The 18,146-nt window shown below is 45.1% G+C and overlaps 1 protein-coding gene across 6 annotated transcripts in view; it reads left to right on the top strand.

Annotated features, from left to right (window-relative positions):
* The first annotated feature begins 13,256 nt into the window (after nucleotides 1–13,256).
* ZNF280D (zinc finger protein 280D) overlaps nucleotides 13,257–18,146 on the top strand; it is a 99,816-nt gene continuing 94,926 nt past the window's right edge. For 2 of the 6 annotated variants that reach the window (XM_073652924.1, XM_073652920.1), the window contains exon 1: nucleotides 13,258–13,531. The gene's annotated coding sequence lies outside the window, so the exon portion shown is untranslated. Of the gene's footprint in view, nucleotides 13,532–13,626; nucleotides 13,737–14,007; nucleotides 14,138–18,146 lie in introns of those variants that run through there. The other 4 variants (XM_073652925.1, XM_073652922.1, XM_073652921.1 and 1 more) reach the window with 4 other exon arrangements.

The following is an 18,146-nucleotide window of genomic DNA, read 5'->3' as shown; positions in this document are numbered from 1 at the left end:
GTTTTTTTAAATACTTTACTAGAAATTCATGGTGGTCATGTCTAATATTGGCGTGACCCCATGAATTTTGGGCTTAGGGCCAGCTGATAATGCCAAGCTGGCCTTAACCCCTTTATTACCCAGTGAGCCACCGCACCAGGGCCCTGGATGAGTTGGGTACAGCGCCAGAAGATGGCGCTTCTATGAACGCGCCATTTTCTGGGGCGGCTGCGGACTGCAATTTGCAGCGGGGGTGGCCCAGAAAGCTGCCTAGTTGTATCTGGCTGGGCACAAAAATAGGGCGAAGCCCCACGCATTTTTTTTTTAAATTATTTCATGAAATTCATGGAATAATTAAGAAAAAAAGGGTTTCCCTATATTGTTGTGTCCGGCCAGGTACAAATAGGCAGCTGGTGGTTGGGGGCAGCCTGTTCCTGCCTGCTGTACCTGGCTGGACACAAATATAGGGCGAAGCCCCACGTCAATTTTTTTTAAAATAAGTCCTTTATTTTAACACTAAATGACATTTGAGGAGTTAATAAAGATGCAGTCCCTAAATTATTATTTATTTTTTAATTAATTTTTCCCAAAACTTTTGACGTGGGCTTCGCCATATTTTTGTATGCCAGCCAGGTACAGCATCCAGCTTCTATGAACGCGCCATTTTCCGGGGTGGCTGCGCACTGCAATTTTCAGCGGGGGGAGGGGGGGGGGCAGAAAGCTTGGGCCTCCCTGCGCTGCAGATTCCATCCCCCAGCTGCCTAGTTGTACCTGGCTGGACACAAAAATAGGGAGAAGCTTCACGTATTTTTTTTTTTTAATTATTTCATGAAATTCATGAAATAATTAAGAAAAAAAGGGCTTCCCTATATTGTTGTGTCCAACCAGGTACAAATAGGCAGCTGGTGGTTGGGGGCAGCCCGTTCCTGCCTGCTGTACCTGGCTGGACACAAATATAGTGCGAAGCCCCACGTCAATTTTTTTTAAATCATTTCAGGAAATTCATGAAATAATTTAAAAAAATTGATGTGGGGCTTCGCCCTATATTTGTGTCCAGTCAGGTACAGCAGGCAGGAACGGGCTGCCCCCAACCACCAGCAGCCTATTTGTACCTAGCCGGACACAACAATATAGGGAAGCCCTTTTTTTCTGAATTATTCCATGAATTTCATGAATTTAAAAAAAAAAAAACGTGGAGCTTCGCCCTATTTTTGTGTCCAGCCAGGTACAACTAGGCAGCTGGGGGCTGGAATCTGCAGCGCAGGGAGGCCCAAGCTTTCTGGGCCCCACCCGCTGCAAATTGCAGTCCGCAGCCGCCCCGGAAAATGGCGCGTTCATAGAAGCGCCATCTTCTGGCGCTGTACCCAACTCATCCAGGGCCCTGATGCGGTGGCTCACTGGGTAATAAAGGGGTTAAGGCCAGCTTGGCATTATCAGCTGGCCCTAAGCCCGAAATTCATGGGGTCACGCCAATATTAGACATGACCACCATGAATTTCTAGTAAAGTATTTAAAAAAAACACAAACACCCAGAAAAAAGTCCTTTAATTGAAATAAACACACAATTCTTTATTGTTCTAAATTAAACCATACTTACCATCACGCCCATTCCAGCTGAAGCCAACGATCTCCTGCAATAAAAGAAAAATAATAAAGCAACCTCATCCTTACCTTTCCATGGCTCCCACGACGGCTCCAGCTCTGCTACATCGAGATGACAGGCTGGACCGCAGCAGAACGCTGCCATCCAGCCTGTCATCCCGCAGACACTGAGAAGCGCAGGCATACTTCCACTCCTCAGTGTCTGGCTGTGACGGCATCCAGATGAGCCGACAATGAACTCGGCTCACCTCATGTACGTCACTGACAGCGTGGGAGAATTCTCCTGCACTCAGCGCTTCAGCGTGAGAATTTTCCCACGCTGTCAGTGACGTGCATGAGGTGAGGTCATGTCCCATGAACTCGGCGCACCTCATGCACGTCACTGACAGCGTGGGAGAATTCTCACGCTGAAGCGCTGAGTGCAGGAGAATTTTCCCACGCTGTCAGTGACGTGCATGAGGTGAGCTGAGTTCATTGGACATGACCTCGGCTCATCTGGATGACGTCACAGAAAGACACTGAGGAGCGCAAGCATGCCTGCGCTTCTCAGTGTCCGCGGGATGACAGGCTGGATGGCAGCGTTCTGCTGCGGTCCAGCCTGTCATCTCGATGTAGCAGAGCTGAAGCTGTCCTGGGAACCATGGAAAGGTAAGGATGAGGTTGCTTTATTATTTTACTTTTATTGCAGGAGATCGTTGGCTTCAGCTGGAATGGGTGTGGCGGTAAGTATGGTTTAATTTAGAACAATAAAGAATTGTGTCTTTATTTCAATTAAAGGACTTTTTTCTGGGTGTTTGTGTTTTTTTTAAATACTTTACTAGAAATTCATGGCGGTCATGTCTAATATTGGCGTGACCCCATGAATTTCGGGCTTAGGGCCAGCTGATAATGCCAAGCTGGCCTTAACCCCTTTATTACCCAGTGAGCCACCGCACCAGGGCCCTGGATGAGTTGGGTACAGCGCCAGAAGATGGCGCTTCTATGAACGCGCCATTTTCCGGGGCGGCTGCGGACTGCAATTTGCAGCGGGTGGGACCCAGAAAGCTTGGGTCTCCCTGCGCTGCAGATTCCAGCCCCCAGCTGCCTAGTTGTACCTGGCTGGACACAAAAATAGGGCGAAGCGCCACACATTTTTTTTTTTAATTATTTCATGAAATTCATGGAATAATTAAGAAAAAAAGGGCTTCCCTATATTGTTGTGTCCGGCTAGGTACAAATAGGCAGCTGGTGGTTGGGGGCAGCCCGTTCCTGCCTGCTGTACCTGGCTGGACACAATTATAGGGCGAAGCCCCACATAATTTTTTTTTAATTATTTCATGAATTTCCTGAAATAATTAAAAAAAAATTGACGTGGGGCTTCACACTATATTTGTGTCCAGCCAGGTACAGCAGGCAGGAACGGGCTGCCCCCAACCACCAGCTGCCTATTTGTACCTAGCCGGACACAACAATATAGGGAAGCCCTTTTTTTCTTAATTATTCCATGAATTTCATGAAATAATTAAAAAAAAAAAAACGTGGAGCTTCTCCCTATTTTTGTGTCCAGCCAGGTACAACTAGGCAGCTGGGGGATGGAATCTGCAGCGCAGGGAGGCCCAAGCTTTTTGCCCTCCCCCCCCCCGCTGAAAATTGCAGTCCGCGGCCGCCCCGGAAAATGGCGCGTTCATAGAAGCTGGATGCTGTACCTGGCTGGCATACAAAAATATGGCGAAGCCCACGTCAAAAGTTTTGGGAAAAATTTATTAAAAAATAAATAATAATTTAGGGACTGCATCTTTATTAAGTCCTCAAATGTCATTTAGTGTTAAAATAAAGGATTTATTTAAAAAAAAAATGGCGTGGGATCCCCCATAATTTTAGTCTCTAGCGGAGGTTAAGCAGACGGCTGGGGCAGATGTTTGAAGCCTGGGAAGGGGGTAAAACCCACGGAGCTTCCCAGGCTACTAATATCAGCCCCCAGCTGAATACCTAGCCTTTACTAGCTATTAAAATGGGGGACCCCCCAAAAAAAAATGACGTGGGGTCCCCTCTATTTTAATAGCTAGCAAAGGCTAGGCAGACAGCTGGGGGCTGATATTAATAGCTCAGGAAGGGTGCCATGAATATTGGCCCCCTCCCAGGCTAGAAACACCAGCCGTCAGCCGCCCCAGAAATGGCGCATCCATAGGATGCGCCAATTCTGGCACTTAGCCTCGCTCTTCCACGCTGCCCTGGTGCGGTGGCAGGGGGTAATAGTGGTGGGGTTCATGTCAGCGCCAGCTGCCATGAAGCCCAGGTTAGTAATGATGGCCGTCTATATGACACCCCCATTACTAACCTACAAAGTGTTAAAAAGAAAAAACACACTACACCCAGAAAAAAATAATTTATTTGAAATAAAACACCATTTTATTTAATTCTTAGTTTACTAAAAAAAAAATAGTTACCTGTCCACGTTCCTGCGCTGATCTCCCATGCACAGCTGTCACATCTGGAGATGGTGACAGCTGTGCATGGCTGCTGTAAGCTCAGGCTGCCGGGAACACGTCCGCTCCCGGCAGCGGGAGCCACTGACTGAGGTCACCGGAGTGCATTCAGGCAGCGCAGCTCCGGAGACCTCCTTTACGGCAGTGCTGTACCGTGGGAATTTCTCACGATACAGCAGTGCCGTAAAGGAGCTAACCGGAGCAGCGCTGCCTGAACTCCGGTGAACCCTTACGGCCCCGTCATTCTAGCGGCGGCAGCGGTTCAGAGCGGTCACATTCTATGTGGCTGCTCTGAACTGGAGATCTTCGTGGGACACTCGTGGACTACTACGGAGGGGTAAGGATAAGGTTGTGGTTTATTATTTTATATTTTATTACAGGAGATCGATGGCTTCGGGGAATTAGGTGTCTTGGTGAGTATAGGTGTAGTTTTTTATTTTTTACTTTATTTTAGGTGGCGATCGGCGGGGACAGGTAATGTATGAACTAATTTCTTTTAGGTAACCACTGGCCACCAATGACGTGTATTTAACATTTATTGGGGACACAGTAGGGCAATTTAAATAGCAGGATCAGTCTGATGGGAACTACTGCTCCCATTGAGCTGATCCTGCTGGCAGGAGTGGACGGGGGACAGACATAGGCCGATGGGAGTAGTAGTGTCACATCGGCCTATGTCTGCCCGCACACACACCCGCACACACACACCCCGCACACACACCCGCACACACACCCCGCACACACACACACCCCGCACACACACACACCCCGCACACACACACACCCCGCACACACACACACCCCGCACACACACACCCCGCACACACACACACCCCGCACACACTAATCATGACGGGTCTGGGAGGTGAGGCTGACCTGTGCGGCCGTGGGAAAGTTGATGTGAGTTCATGCAGTCAAGCATGAACTCACATGAACCCTCTAAGGGCACCGCGGCTACTTCAAATGAACAGCTGATCGGCATCACCTGATACCTCAGCTGTTCATTTGAAATAACCGGCGGGAAAGCGCAGCACAGAACGGGAAAGCCGGCGGTGAAGTCTTTTCACTGCCGGCTTCCCCGCCCGGGTCCTTCGCTCCTTGGTGCTGCGCTCCCCGCCCGGTCCTAATTTACGATCGGGATGGGAGGTGGCGAGGGGAGCGGAGGATCGGGGTGGGAGGCTGCGGGGAAGCAGTATGGGGCTGCGTGATTGTTTAAAAGCCGGCGGCTTTTTACCGCGCGCCGGCTTTTAAACAATCAGGAGAATTCTCCCACGCTGGGATGGCATTCTGATGACAAGCTGGATCGCAGCTGAGCGCTGCCATCCAGCTTGTCATCCTTCAGAGACACTGCAGAGCGCAGGCATTATGGGAACTTCCGATTCCGGTATTCGATATTATAAAAGTATCGGAATTAAGTATCGGAATTCCGATACAGTGAATATCGGCCGATACCCGATATTTCAGTATCGGAATGCTCAACACTACCGATCATATTCACAGGTCACATAGTCAGTTATGTCATCCATTGCCAATCTTGTGCCACCTTCAATCAGTTCATGGACTTCACTCTCGTTGCTGAATCTTAAATCCTTGTTTTTATTTCTGTTTCACTGCAGGGAATGAAAGTGTGGTATTGCCGAGTTCCTGTGATGGGTTCTGCTTCCAGAAACAGATGTTATAACAAACTCTCCTCTTCTTCATAGTCCTGCTTTGTACAGTACATGAGCTGGATGTTAGGAATATTTTTCTCACTCCAGTTGAAAAGTTGCAAGGGAGTTAAGATTTATTGTGAATATGGCCTCTGGAGGCTAGCTCGAGCTGCAAGGCGTTTCACGGGGCCTCCTAAACCATCACATACACCTTTACCATGAGCTGTGGCAAAAAAAAGTGCCATTCACTTTCCACTCCAAAATCCTTCTTGTGATGGCATACATTTATAAAGTTTTTCCTATTTTTATACTGTGCAGAAGAGCCATCCGAGAATTAGTAGACCGTGCTCAAGCTTTGTAGGATGTCAGTTTTATCACTGAAATCAATTTTTTTTTGGAACAAATGAACAGCTATTGAATTGTGAAGTAAGCACCCAGATATCATAATTACATTTTTGTATTTTATTTCTGACTGTAAGCAGGACCGGCTTATTATTATTCAGCTAAGCAGAGAACAGACCGGACTCTGCGCTCATCGCACAGGGCGCTGGAGGAGACATTGCACAAAGGAGACACGGCAGGGACTAGCCCCTGACATTAGCGGAACTGATGACACTTTGTTTCAGGGCAGCAAACAAATCAAGGGGAGTGTCGGGATATCCCTGCCTCCTCCCCTTCGATGACGCTTCGTTTCAGGGTGTGAAGGGAAGTGACAGCAGTTTCAGCCAGCAGATGACGATTCGTCTGAGTGTCCTATCATGCACTGGGATTCTCAAACGAATCGTCATAGGAAGGGGGTAATATAAACAGAACCCCAAGCTGCAGTGCAGAGTGAATGGTAGGGAATTTTACCATGACTTGAATTACAAAAATTATTAGTTTTTAAAGATTTATTAATTAAAATTTGCTTTTGGGTTTCAGACTAACACTTTAAGGACTATCAGCTGGTCACAAAAATGTTCTACAAAGTCTTCACTTTTAGAAACAGTGTCAAAAGCAGGGCTGTGGAGTTGAAGTCGGTGTCCATTTTTGTGGAGTCGGTATAAAATGGACTAACTCCGACTCCTAAAATATATAATAAATTGGGTTCATTAGTACAATGCAGTATGTGCTGTAAATGTTTTCATAAGAATTTGGGAAATTTATGAAATGTCCTATAAATGTCTGTTCTGTTCCAGATCTTAAGTATCTAGGATTTTAGTTGAGATAAATTTGTGCTGCACTTTATGTACATGCTCAGTACTAACCAGTACTGCGGAGTCGGAGTCAGGAAAATTGAGGAGTCGGAGTCGGTGGTTTGGCTTACCGACTCCACAGCCTTGGTCAAAAGTCAATCCGTCACCAGATATCCACTGTCTATAAGTTATACTATCTACCATAGCCTCTTCGAAATGATTTAATATTTTTCTTAGAGAGCCATTACTGGAGGACATTTTTTGCAGATATTTAGATAACAGTTTGAACTCTTTTCTGAATACATTATTTGAGACACATACTTTGTAATCCTGCAGTAATACAACTTTGTAATACAACCTGCAGTAAACACCACTGCACGACCAGCTCTACCCTCACCTAATGTATCCTCACCCATCCCTTGTAGACTGTGAGCCCTCGCGGGCAGGGTCCTCGCTCCTCCTGTACCAGTCGCTGACTCGTTTTGTTAAGATTATGTAAATGCTTTTGTTATGTATATCCCTATCACATGTAAAGCGCCATGGAATAAATGGCGCTATAATAATAAATAATAATAATAATAATAATCACCAAGGTTGGACTCAAAACTGAATCTTTCAGCTTAATTCCTTCAATCATAAGCTTAGTGTTCTGGTGGGCTGTCCATACGCATACTTTCTGTGCACCACTACCACCAGCCAGGACACAATTCTTAGGTCGCAGGGCAGCACATTTTTGAAAATCCTATTTTGGCAGAAGTTGAATTTAAAAAAAAATAATTCATAGGTCTCTTTTAAATTGGGAAGAACCAGCCTCTTATAGACATTAGGTTTCTTACAGTTCACTTTCATAGACACGCAGTGTTTCTTGCCAGGTATAATTCAGCTCACGTCATCAGTATTGTAAAAACCTTTCACTGTATCCACTATAGATTTATCTAATGATTTGCCTGGTTTAAGATCAGGACAATTCATGAAACTTTTTTACACCATATAGTTTTTTTGGAAATTTGTTTCAAAATTTTTCTGCTGCGCATTCCCAAATAATTAGCATTTTGAATCATATGCAAATGAGGTATTAAGTGCTCTAGGTATGACACAGCATTAAGCTGACCTTTGTCTCAAGGTTGCTTTCCCGCCCAGCACCAGTCTCTTTAGCTTGACTGATAACTTTCTGTTCCATTTCTTTGCCTGGCATCTGACCTCACACTAGCAGTGAACTATCAATCAAGCTAAAAAACTTGCTCCTGAGCGAAGAAACAACCTTGGGAGGCAAGGCAATGATTACTTAAGTGCTCTGTTAGGCCAAGAGCACTTAACACCTCATTTGCATATGTATTACAAAGCTAATTACTCATGAATGCAGCAGCAGGGAGAAGATATAAAGGTGTCCATGGATTTATATATAAAAGCCCTGCATACTCATATAAGTAGTTTGGGGGAGGGTGGGGATTCACCTTAGGCCCCCTTCACATGTCAGTGTCTACAGTATGTGTGGTGACAGTTTTCACATGTACTGGAGACACTTACACACAGCTAAAAATGTGCAAAAAAGATTAAAAATAGTGTATAAGATAAATACACCATATGAGGTATTGGTCGATATTTTGGCCAAAATACGCAAGCTCGCAACCCAATGTCAAGGGTCCTCATACTTGCGAGTCCTAACACTAAACATTAAAAATGGTTAACATTGGACATCATTTCAAAAAACATCACACTAAAAGATAATGCCTTACCAACACCAGGTCAGATTACCAATGCACTGCACGATGCAGCAAACCTCCATGATAAAGGCGGGGGGCAGCACATGTGCATGATACTGATGCAGACAGCCACTCACTAACCTACCAATTCATGGAGGGGGTGGCTGTGTAGTATTATACATGCACACTGATGGAGTTTGCTTAGGGCGCCAGTCACACAGATGTGTGTGATGCAGTGTCTGGCTTGCAGCCTATTGATGACGCCCATACTATTAGATCAGGCGGGCTGCCCAGCACTATATACGTGCACCCCCACAGGACAGACGCCCCAATTCACCCAGCCAACACTAAAGAGTCCTGGCCGCATCCTGCATTAAAATGTGCAAAAAAGATGAAAAAGAGTGTATAAGATAAATGCATCACATGAGGAATTGGTCGATATTTTGGCCAAAATATGCAAGCTCGCAACCCAACATTAAGGGTCCTCATACTTGCGAGTCCTAACACTAAATATTAAAAATGGTTAACATTGGACATCATTTCAAAAATCATCACAGTTAGGCTGTGTGCCCATGATGCGTTTTTTAAGCGTTTCCGCAGCGGCAATTCCGCTTCAAAAACGCATGGTAGAAAGCCTGCCATGTTCCCCAATGATAATCCGGATGTGCTGTGCACATGCTGCGGAAATTTCCGTTGTGGATTATCACTGCGGAAAAAAATGCAGCACTACCAATTATTTTGCGGAAGCGCTGGGTTTTCGCTGCGATTGACTTGCATTGGAACGCATGGATTATGCATCACTGCATCTGTACATGCGGAATCCAAGCGTTTCAATGTGCGGATGGTACCAGGGTTTGGAGAAGAGGAGACTCCCTTCCGGACCCGGGTACCATAGAACCTGTAAAAAAAGAATAAAATAAATAATAAATATTATACTGATATTATCTGATGGCCCCCCAGTGTGCTTGTCTTCACTTGCCAGCAGATAGCGGTGGACTGAAGGACCTGCGCTGACTTCATTTAGTCAAGTGACGGCAGGTCCTTCAGTGTACCGTGAACTGGCGGCAAGCCAGGACGGATCGAATAAAGACTCCGGGGACCATCAGGAGGTAAGTTATTTTTTACCATTCTTTACGGTCACACTATATAAATCTATGCCGGTTGCATGGATTTATATAGTGTGACCAAGTTGTCAAGCACTTTCCAAGTGATGCTAAAATCGCTTGGTAAGCCCTTGATAACCCGCATGCAGAAATGCATGTGAAGAACGCTTCACATCCGCATGTCCCTGGCAGGAAAAAGCATGTACAATCCGCATGCGTTTTTTCTGCCAGGGAGATGCAGAAACGCTCAGGAAAAAATCCATAGCATTTCTGCATCGTGGGCACATAGCCTAAAAGATAATGACTTGCCAACACCAGGTCGGATTTACCAATGCACTGCAGGATGCAGCAAACCTCCATGATAAAGGCGGGGGCAGCACATGTGCAGGATACTGATGCAGACAGCCACTCACTAACCTACCAATTCATGGAGGGGGTGGCTGTGTAGTATTATACATGCACACCGATAGTTTGCTTAGGGCGCCAGTCACACAGACATGTGTAATGCACAGTGTCTGGCTTGCAGCCTATTGCTGTACTGTGTGTGACCCAGTGGCTTTGAACTGCAGTGACCTTACTGATGTCACCGCTTGCCACAGCAGCCGGGTTCTCGCGGAGTGCAGCGTGAGAACTGTCAGTGGCTGCTGCTCCAGTCTATCTGAACAGGGCTCCATATCCAGCTTCTTTAGCAATGACCTTTAGTGGCTTACTCTCCTTGTGGAGTGTGTCAATGACTGCCTTCTGGACATTTGTCAAGTCAGCAGTCTTCCTCATAATTGTGGAGCCTACTGAAACAGACTAAGAGACCTTTTTAAATGCATCAGAAGCCTTTGCAGGTTTTTTTTTGTTAATTATTCTAATTTATTGAGATAATGACTTTCGTATTTTCATTGGCTATAAGCCATAATCATCACCATTAACAGAAATAAACACTTGAAATAGATCACTCTGTTTGAAATGACTCTATATAATAAATGAGCTTAACTTTTTGTATTGAAGAACTGAAATAAATTAACTTTTTGATGATATTCTAATTTAGCGAGAAGCACTTGTACACCCACATCCGACATAGTACATACTGGCGGCTGACGAATAAAGCAGTTTATCACTTATCTGCTTAACAGTGGAGAGCTCATCAATATGTAAGTCCAAAGCAACACTTTTAATTAATTTATACCCAGGATTTTGTCTAAGGAGCATCCACTATAACAAAGGTAAAGATCATTTCTACACCAACATACAGCAGAACGGGGTTCTTTACTGTAACAACACCGACTGCCTTGTGATGGTAAATGCACTTAGTTCAAATACCGTTTCATGAGTGTAACAATATTACTATTGGTGAATACTGGATTGCAGGAAAAAAGACTATTGAATCAGGGATATTTTGGCGGAAAACACATGGATTCTGTAAACCATTTTTAGATATAAGGGACAGCCTAAGATTTTTTTCAAATGCTGTTGTTGTTGTAGATTCTAGAAAACTGAGACTTTTTTTGGACCTCTCCGGAGAGGAGACATATCACCCTCATATTGAACATATGGGATTAATTAGAACTGGGGAATTGAGAAAGAGTTGACATGTCAACCTCCATTGAGGTAGGGACTAGGGACATGCTCTGAGAACCAGCCAAGACTCAGATTTGTATATTCAGAGGTGGAGAAATATACTTCCAATGCAAGTGCGTCCTCTGTTCAAAGCAGTGATCGCAGACTTTTTGGAGCCAGTGATTAATATTGGGATTTGCACTGATGCAATATTTATGGGAGATATATTTACGGTCGTCGTAGCGAAAGGGATGAACATAATGCACTCACATCACCGTAAGGCCGGCAGAACCCCTCCAACTTAATATTGGTCCGGTGGATGATGCTATCCATGCCATGTTTCATCTCTATAGAAAGGTAAAATTGCAATATGAAACATAACAATATCTACTGCCTGGGACCCCCAGGTGCGAAGATATCCTGAAAGTTGGGGATCTCATAATTCTTTAAAGGCCTAGCACATCCCACGCTCACCAAGGGGAGCTATGTGGACGTAACCTTGATCTAATAAAAAACAAAGTTTGGGTGTCTGATGTTCTTCATTTTCTGGAAGACACAGTTCGTTGTGAGCGTGTTCCGTTTCCCTAATCGGAGTGCTTCCCTCCCTAAAATAAGAGCCATTCCTGCAACATCAGGTTTAGTACTTCTCTTTCTTTATTGCTTTTTATTTTATGTAATTGTATTTACCATATTGTTTTGTTCTCATTTTGTATCAGTTTTGTATAATTTTTATAAACACTGCCTAACTTTCCGGATTAAATATATAAAACATAATAGCACTGTTCCTCTTGCTTTATAAACCGCATCCCTGAAGCGATACGCTACCTGTAATGGGTGTCTAATCGGTCTCTATAAACGATTGGTGGTGGCAGCTAGTAGTTCCTTCAGTTAAAGTAGAGTTGGCAGTGACCGGGGTATAATGTATATATATATTCCATGCGTTGGAATTGGAGGTGTATATACCATACGCTCACTGGGAGTTCTCCAATAACCGGCCTAGTAGTGGAAGCAGGCGCAGACTCGCCCATCTCTCAGAGGTGGGATCTGTGTGATCTCTCCGATGTTATCAGCGACAAACTGGTGGCAGCTGTGCAACTCCCCCCCCCATGTTCACCTTGACAATGTCCAATGCAGGAAATGTGAAAAATACTAAAAGAAACTTGACTTGCCTGTTAAATTCCTCGCCACTATCATGTGACCACTCTGGCAGGCTTTGTTTACTTGGATGCAGTGGTCAAGGGTCACACTACTGATTAGATGAAGTGGTTATTGGTCATAAACCTGATCGTCTGTAGTGGTTGTGGGTCAAACTAACATTTGAGGGCAGTGGTCATGGGTCACGCATTGAGGCCACACAATTAAGGGCCATGCTCATGTGTGAGACCACTCATTGGCTGCAATGGTCACAGGTCACACCACTGATTAGCTGCAGTGGTCACGTGTAACACCAGTGATTAGCAGTATTGGTGATAGGTTACACCACTGATTGACTGCAGTGGTCATGAGTTACTCTAGAGATTGAGGGTAGTGGTCATGGGTCACCGATTGGATGCAGTGGTCACATGTACAGGCAAGTAAGCAACGACCAGCGGGGACCACCATTGTTGGAGAATTTAACAGGTAAAAGTTACTTTATTATCTTCGCACAATTGTCAATATTTTTACAAATGTGAAGACCAGAATCTCAGCACAGAATTGTGCTGCTAATAATTACGATCTTTATTACGATAGCACCGGCATATTCAGCGGCAGTGTCAGGGGGCTCATGTGCGGACCCAAATTGGTGAAATGTGTCAGGATGAGTGAGGGTCCTGCTCACAAGAGCTTACACTCTATGAGGAGGTAGGGTGCCGCCATTGGTAACACACTGGCATAGCGGGCCAATGGTAAAACCATGTGTCTGACAACAACCTTGAAAATTATAAATTTCTTCTAAAAAACATCAGCTAAAAATATATATTTTTTTCAAGTTTTCAATTAAAAAAAAAGAGGTGCTGTGTCCTGCTTGTGAGTGTGGCCGCCGCCATTAGGCTCCTCTCTCAGCTGATGGAGCCTGTGGTCTCCTCATGGCGATGGTGTCCTCCCCTTTCCTTCGCACTGCGCCTCTTGCCTACAAATGGCGCTGTGCCGGGGCAGGACAGCACATGCTCCCCGGCCTGCGCGCCTCCAGCACACTAGAGCCTTGTCCGACCTACCATTACCCAGCATTCACCGCAGCGAGTTCACGCGAACTCCCCGTTAGCAGCCCCGGCGCGGCGCGTTATCTGCCCGAGCCATTGTGCCCTGCTGGCCGCCATAGCTACCACGGTAAGCCTGCTTTCTCTCCGTCCCCGCCGCAGCCGCCCGTCTCCGGGTCCCCCTGACTCGGCCTGCGCTGGAGTCCCCGAGCTGAGGCATCGCAGGGGGAGGTGGGGTAAACGCCAGAGATGGTTTGCCGACCAGCGGCCATGTCGGGCGCCATCTTTGGTGAGCCGTGCGTGTTGTTGCAGCTGCCCGTACAAGCAGGCGGTGGGTGAGGAGCTGAGAGCAGATTATTAAGCGTCACACGGACGAATTTCCTGTCATTAAGTTGACGCGCGCCTTGTGCGGTGCCCGCCGCTGCCCATGGTGGTGCCGCTGCCACACAAAGGAGGGGGATGGTGGCGGCGCCCCCTCCCCCGCCGGTGGGCGCATTACCTGCGCCTCTTGTTGATGCCTCCTAATAAGTCGCAGCTCATCTTCCGCTGTACATAATAATAGTAATGCGTGATTTACACAGTCAGTCCCACCCTCTCCAGCAGGAAGGCAGAGCTGGCACCGTGCCACCCCACACCGAGGTGCCAGCCCGGGTCCTCACATCTGCAGCACCTGAGGAGAGGAGTGCAAGACACATCTCCATCTTTATCATAATGGGATTGATATAGTCACAACATGGTAAATCCGAGTGTTTCCCCATCCGCGGGGTTACGCCTCCTCCCCACGCTGCTTTCTCATTGTCACCTTAGGACAGTACACCACTTAGATCTCTCCCCAGGTTCCACCTGGCATTGACGCCTCGGGGGTCGCCACTTCTGGTGGGCAATGTGCGGGTGATGGCATCTCTGATGGCGAGAATATTGCCGTCTGTAATGGTCTGACAGTAATATCACAACACTGATGGACCACAATAGGGCTCGTTCACACAGCAGTGATTTTTCTTGTTCGCAAAAGAAAAAGGGCCGATTTGTTTTATCAGTGTTATTGATCTCATTTTCATCAGTGTTTTTTTTTTTCATTGTTTTTTTTTCTTTTGTAAAAAAACAAACAAACAAACCTGTTTCTCAAGCTTCTCTAGTCAAACAGGCCATGAAAAGAGTTGAAACCAATTTTCATTGGCAAGTTTGGTCCGTGATTTGGATCAAAATCCGGGATGTCTCCAAGGACATGTGAACGGCCCCATAGACTATGAGGGTATGTGCACACAATTCATGCTGTCAGTGCTTTGAACGCAGTATCCTTTATGCTTCATCCAAAGCGCTGCACGCAGGTGAGTCCGCATGTATTGATTGAACCATGTAGATTCACCGCATTCAATACATTGCACGGATCTCATTTCTCTTGGGGAGACTAGCGACTCCGCAAGAGAAATTGACATGCTGCTTTCTGCAAAGAAGCACCGCATGTCCGTGTCCGCAGGTGCACAGGGACGCATAGTGGGCATGGGATTTCTTGAAATCTCATCCACTTTGCTTGTAATGTAGAACGCTGAGGTTTGTGCTGCATCCAATCCACAGCGTTTACTGATCGTGTGCACATAACCCTAATAGGTACAAATGTGTGCACAGCTGCATCTGAATAAGGCCTCGGACTTTGCGGATGAGACTGCTGTGTGTTACGGTAGCAGCGCTTTGGATGAAATTGTACAAAATGTCATCACTATGCCGCACAACCTGTCGAGGTTGTGCTCTTTTCGCTTTGAAATGCGAAGGGATAATCTGTGGCAAATACAAAGCATTTGGTGCAGATTTTACAGAATTTGACAGTCTGCAGCTTAAATGTTCCATCTAGATTGAAAGGAAATCTGTCACAAGGTTTTTCCATGTAATCTGATAGCCTGTTCACAGCGATGTGTCACTGGGCTGCTTGGTGCAATTTTGATAGAATCCCTGTTTTCTCTGATGTTGCAGTGATCAGAATGCTGAGCCCTGTATAACCCGCCCACACTACTGATTGGCCTCTTGCTGTGTAGACTGAATTGTCAGTAAGCAGCCAATCAGTGATCAGATTAGCCTGACTGGTTTGCACGTGACGCCTAGTCTGTCAGTGATAATCTCCTGCTAATAAAGCACTGATTGTATTGAAACTACAGCAAGTTTCTGAGCAAGTGACATCCCTAGAATCAGGGTCTCTGCCTCTACCTCATGCTGCTCTCAGATTATATAGGAAAAACCTGGTGATAGATTCTCTTTAACCCCCATAGGCATTAGGTTAACTTCATCCAAACCCACTGATATCGCAGGTTCAGCCAACAGTCTAATGTGTATGGAAGCCTTAAGCATCAAAGGTAATTTGTCAACACCATTTCACACTCCAAAGTATTTGTTTGTGCATGTAGCTTTTTAATATACAAGTCTAACAATATATTTACATGTCCAGTCCCTTCCTCTTACTGAGAAATCAGCATTTAAAGTAATACGCAAATTAGGATGAAGGACTATTTGTAGATCTGAAGCCTCTGTCATGGCAGCTTTATTCCCCAGTGGCGTCTCCTCCTGCTTGACTGACGACTCCTTTGGCTGAAATCACACAGCATAGTGGCTGTCAGTCAAGCAGGAGGAGACGGCGCTGAACGGGGAATTGAACTGGAGTTTACCTGATGAAGGTCAGAATAAATGGCTGAAATGTTGTACACTCGCTTTTGAATTACAATAGTGTGAACACAGCCTAACACATTGGCCCCAATTTATCATGAAATTTTAAAACGTTTTCTCTTGTAGAACTGCTTGAAATGTTGCAAAATTTTTGCGCAGCTCAAAGTTGAGCATAAATCTTGTTTTTTTTCAGTTGTTATGCCAGCCCAGTTATGCATCAGTGCATAACTATTCACCCCTCTAAATTCAGTACGTTGTAGAGCCTCCTTTTGTGGCAATTACAGATGCAAGTTGCTTTGGATAAGACTATGAGCTTTCCACATCTTACCACTGGGATTTTGCCCATTCCTCAAGGCAAAACTGCTCCAGCTCCTTCAAGTTAGATTGTTTCCTCTGGTGAACAGCAATCTTCAAGTTTGACCACAGATTATCAATTGGATTAAGGTCTGAGCTTTGACTAGGCCACTCCAAAACATTTACATGTTTCCCCTTTAAACCACTTGAGTGTTGCTTTAGCAGTATGCTTTGGGTCATTGTCTTGTTGGATGGTGAACCTCCGTCCTAGTTTGAAATCACTGACAGACTGAAACTGGTTTTGCTCAAGGATATCCCTATATTTCGCAACATCCATCTTCCCCTCGACTCAAACCATTTTCCCTGTCCCTGCTGCCGAAAACATCCCCAAAGCATGATGCTGCCACCACCATGTTTTATTGTGGGGATGGTGTTCTGGGAGTGATGAGCGGTGATGGTTTGGCGCCAGACATAGAATTTACCTTGGTGGCCAAAAAGTTCAATTTTAGTTTCATCTGACCATGTCTTTTGAGAAACTCAAAATGAGCCTTACAATTTTTGTGTGTAAGTAAAGGCCTTTTTCTGCTTACTCTTCCATAGTGGCCACCTCTATGAGTGTACGGCTTATTGACATATGGACAGATACTCTAGTCTCTGCTTGGGTAATCTGCAGCTCCTTCAGGGTTACCTTTCATCTTTGTGCTGCCTCTCCGATTAATGCTTTCCTTGCCCGGGCTGAGAGTATTGGTGGGTGGCCCTCTCTTGGCAGGTTTGTTGTGGTACCATGTTCTCTCCATTTGATGATAATGGATTTGATAGTGTTCCAGGGGATCATCAGAGGAGATATATATATATATATTTTATATATTTTTTATAGCCCAACCGTGACTTGTACCTCTCAACAACGTCCCTGACTTGTTTGAAGATCTTTGTTCTTCATGGTGTTGTTTGGTTAGTGGTGCCTCTTGTTTAATGGTGTTGCAGCCTCTGTGGCCTTTCAGAGAAGGTGTGTATATACTGACAGACCATGTGACATAGATTGTATACAGGTGGACTTCCTTTCACTGAGCATGTGACTTATGAAGGTAATTGCTTGCACCAGAATTTTTTAGGGCTTTATAGCAAAAAACGTGAATACATATGTGCATGCCAATTTTAAGTTATTTGATCCCATACATTTAATTTATGCCTATATTTTTCTCACTTCACCAATTTAGACTATTTAGTACTGATGCATCACACACAAATCGGATTACAAAAATATTTAAACACAGGTTATAATGTAACAAAATAGATTAAAAAAAAACAAGGGGGTGAATACTTTCACAAGCCACTATGTATGACAGGCCCAAGGTGAGCACTGAATTAAAACATGCACCAAGTTTTTTAGGAGATGCACACCTGATAATTAATTTGGTGCATCTTAGTCTCACACTTCCTTGATTAAACCGTGGTAGAAAATGACAATATTAATAAATTGGGCCATTGTGCTGCCTTTATCAAAAGCATCTGAGACATGAAGTTGTCCGTAGCAGCCAGGGATCAGCGCTCCCTTTATAAACTGCATTTAAAGTCTAGGTTAACATGTCACATGTTTGGTGCTGATGTTCCGCACATATAAACCATAGCATTTATAGTATTAGCAAAGTAGGTGAATTTTAATTTAAAGAAGCATTTCCACTATCTTTTTTTATTAATTACATATGTGTATGTGCATTTATTGTAGTGTGACTGTGTTATTATACTCACTTACTGCTGCTCTCTCCGGTGTCCAGTGCCATTCTGCTCCTCTTAACAGT

This window comes from Phyllobates terribilis, unplaced genomic scaffold (genome assembly GCF_046119375.1).
Source record: "Phyllobates terribilis strain yellow unplaced genomic scaffold, ASM4611937v1 Scaffold_11__3_contigs__length_659146591, whole genome shotgun sequence".
Lineage (NCBI taxonomy): Eukaryota > Metazoa > Chordata > Amphibia > Anura > Dendrobatidae > Phyllobates > Phyllobates terribilis.
Note: the sequence above shows the minus strand (reverse complement) of the source record. Positions and strands in the feature narration are given on the sequence as shown.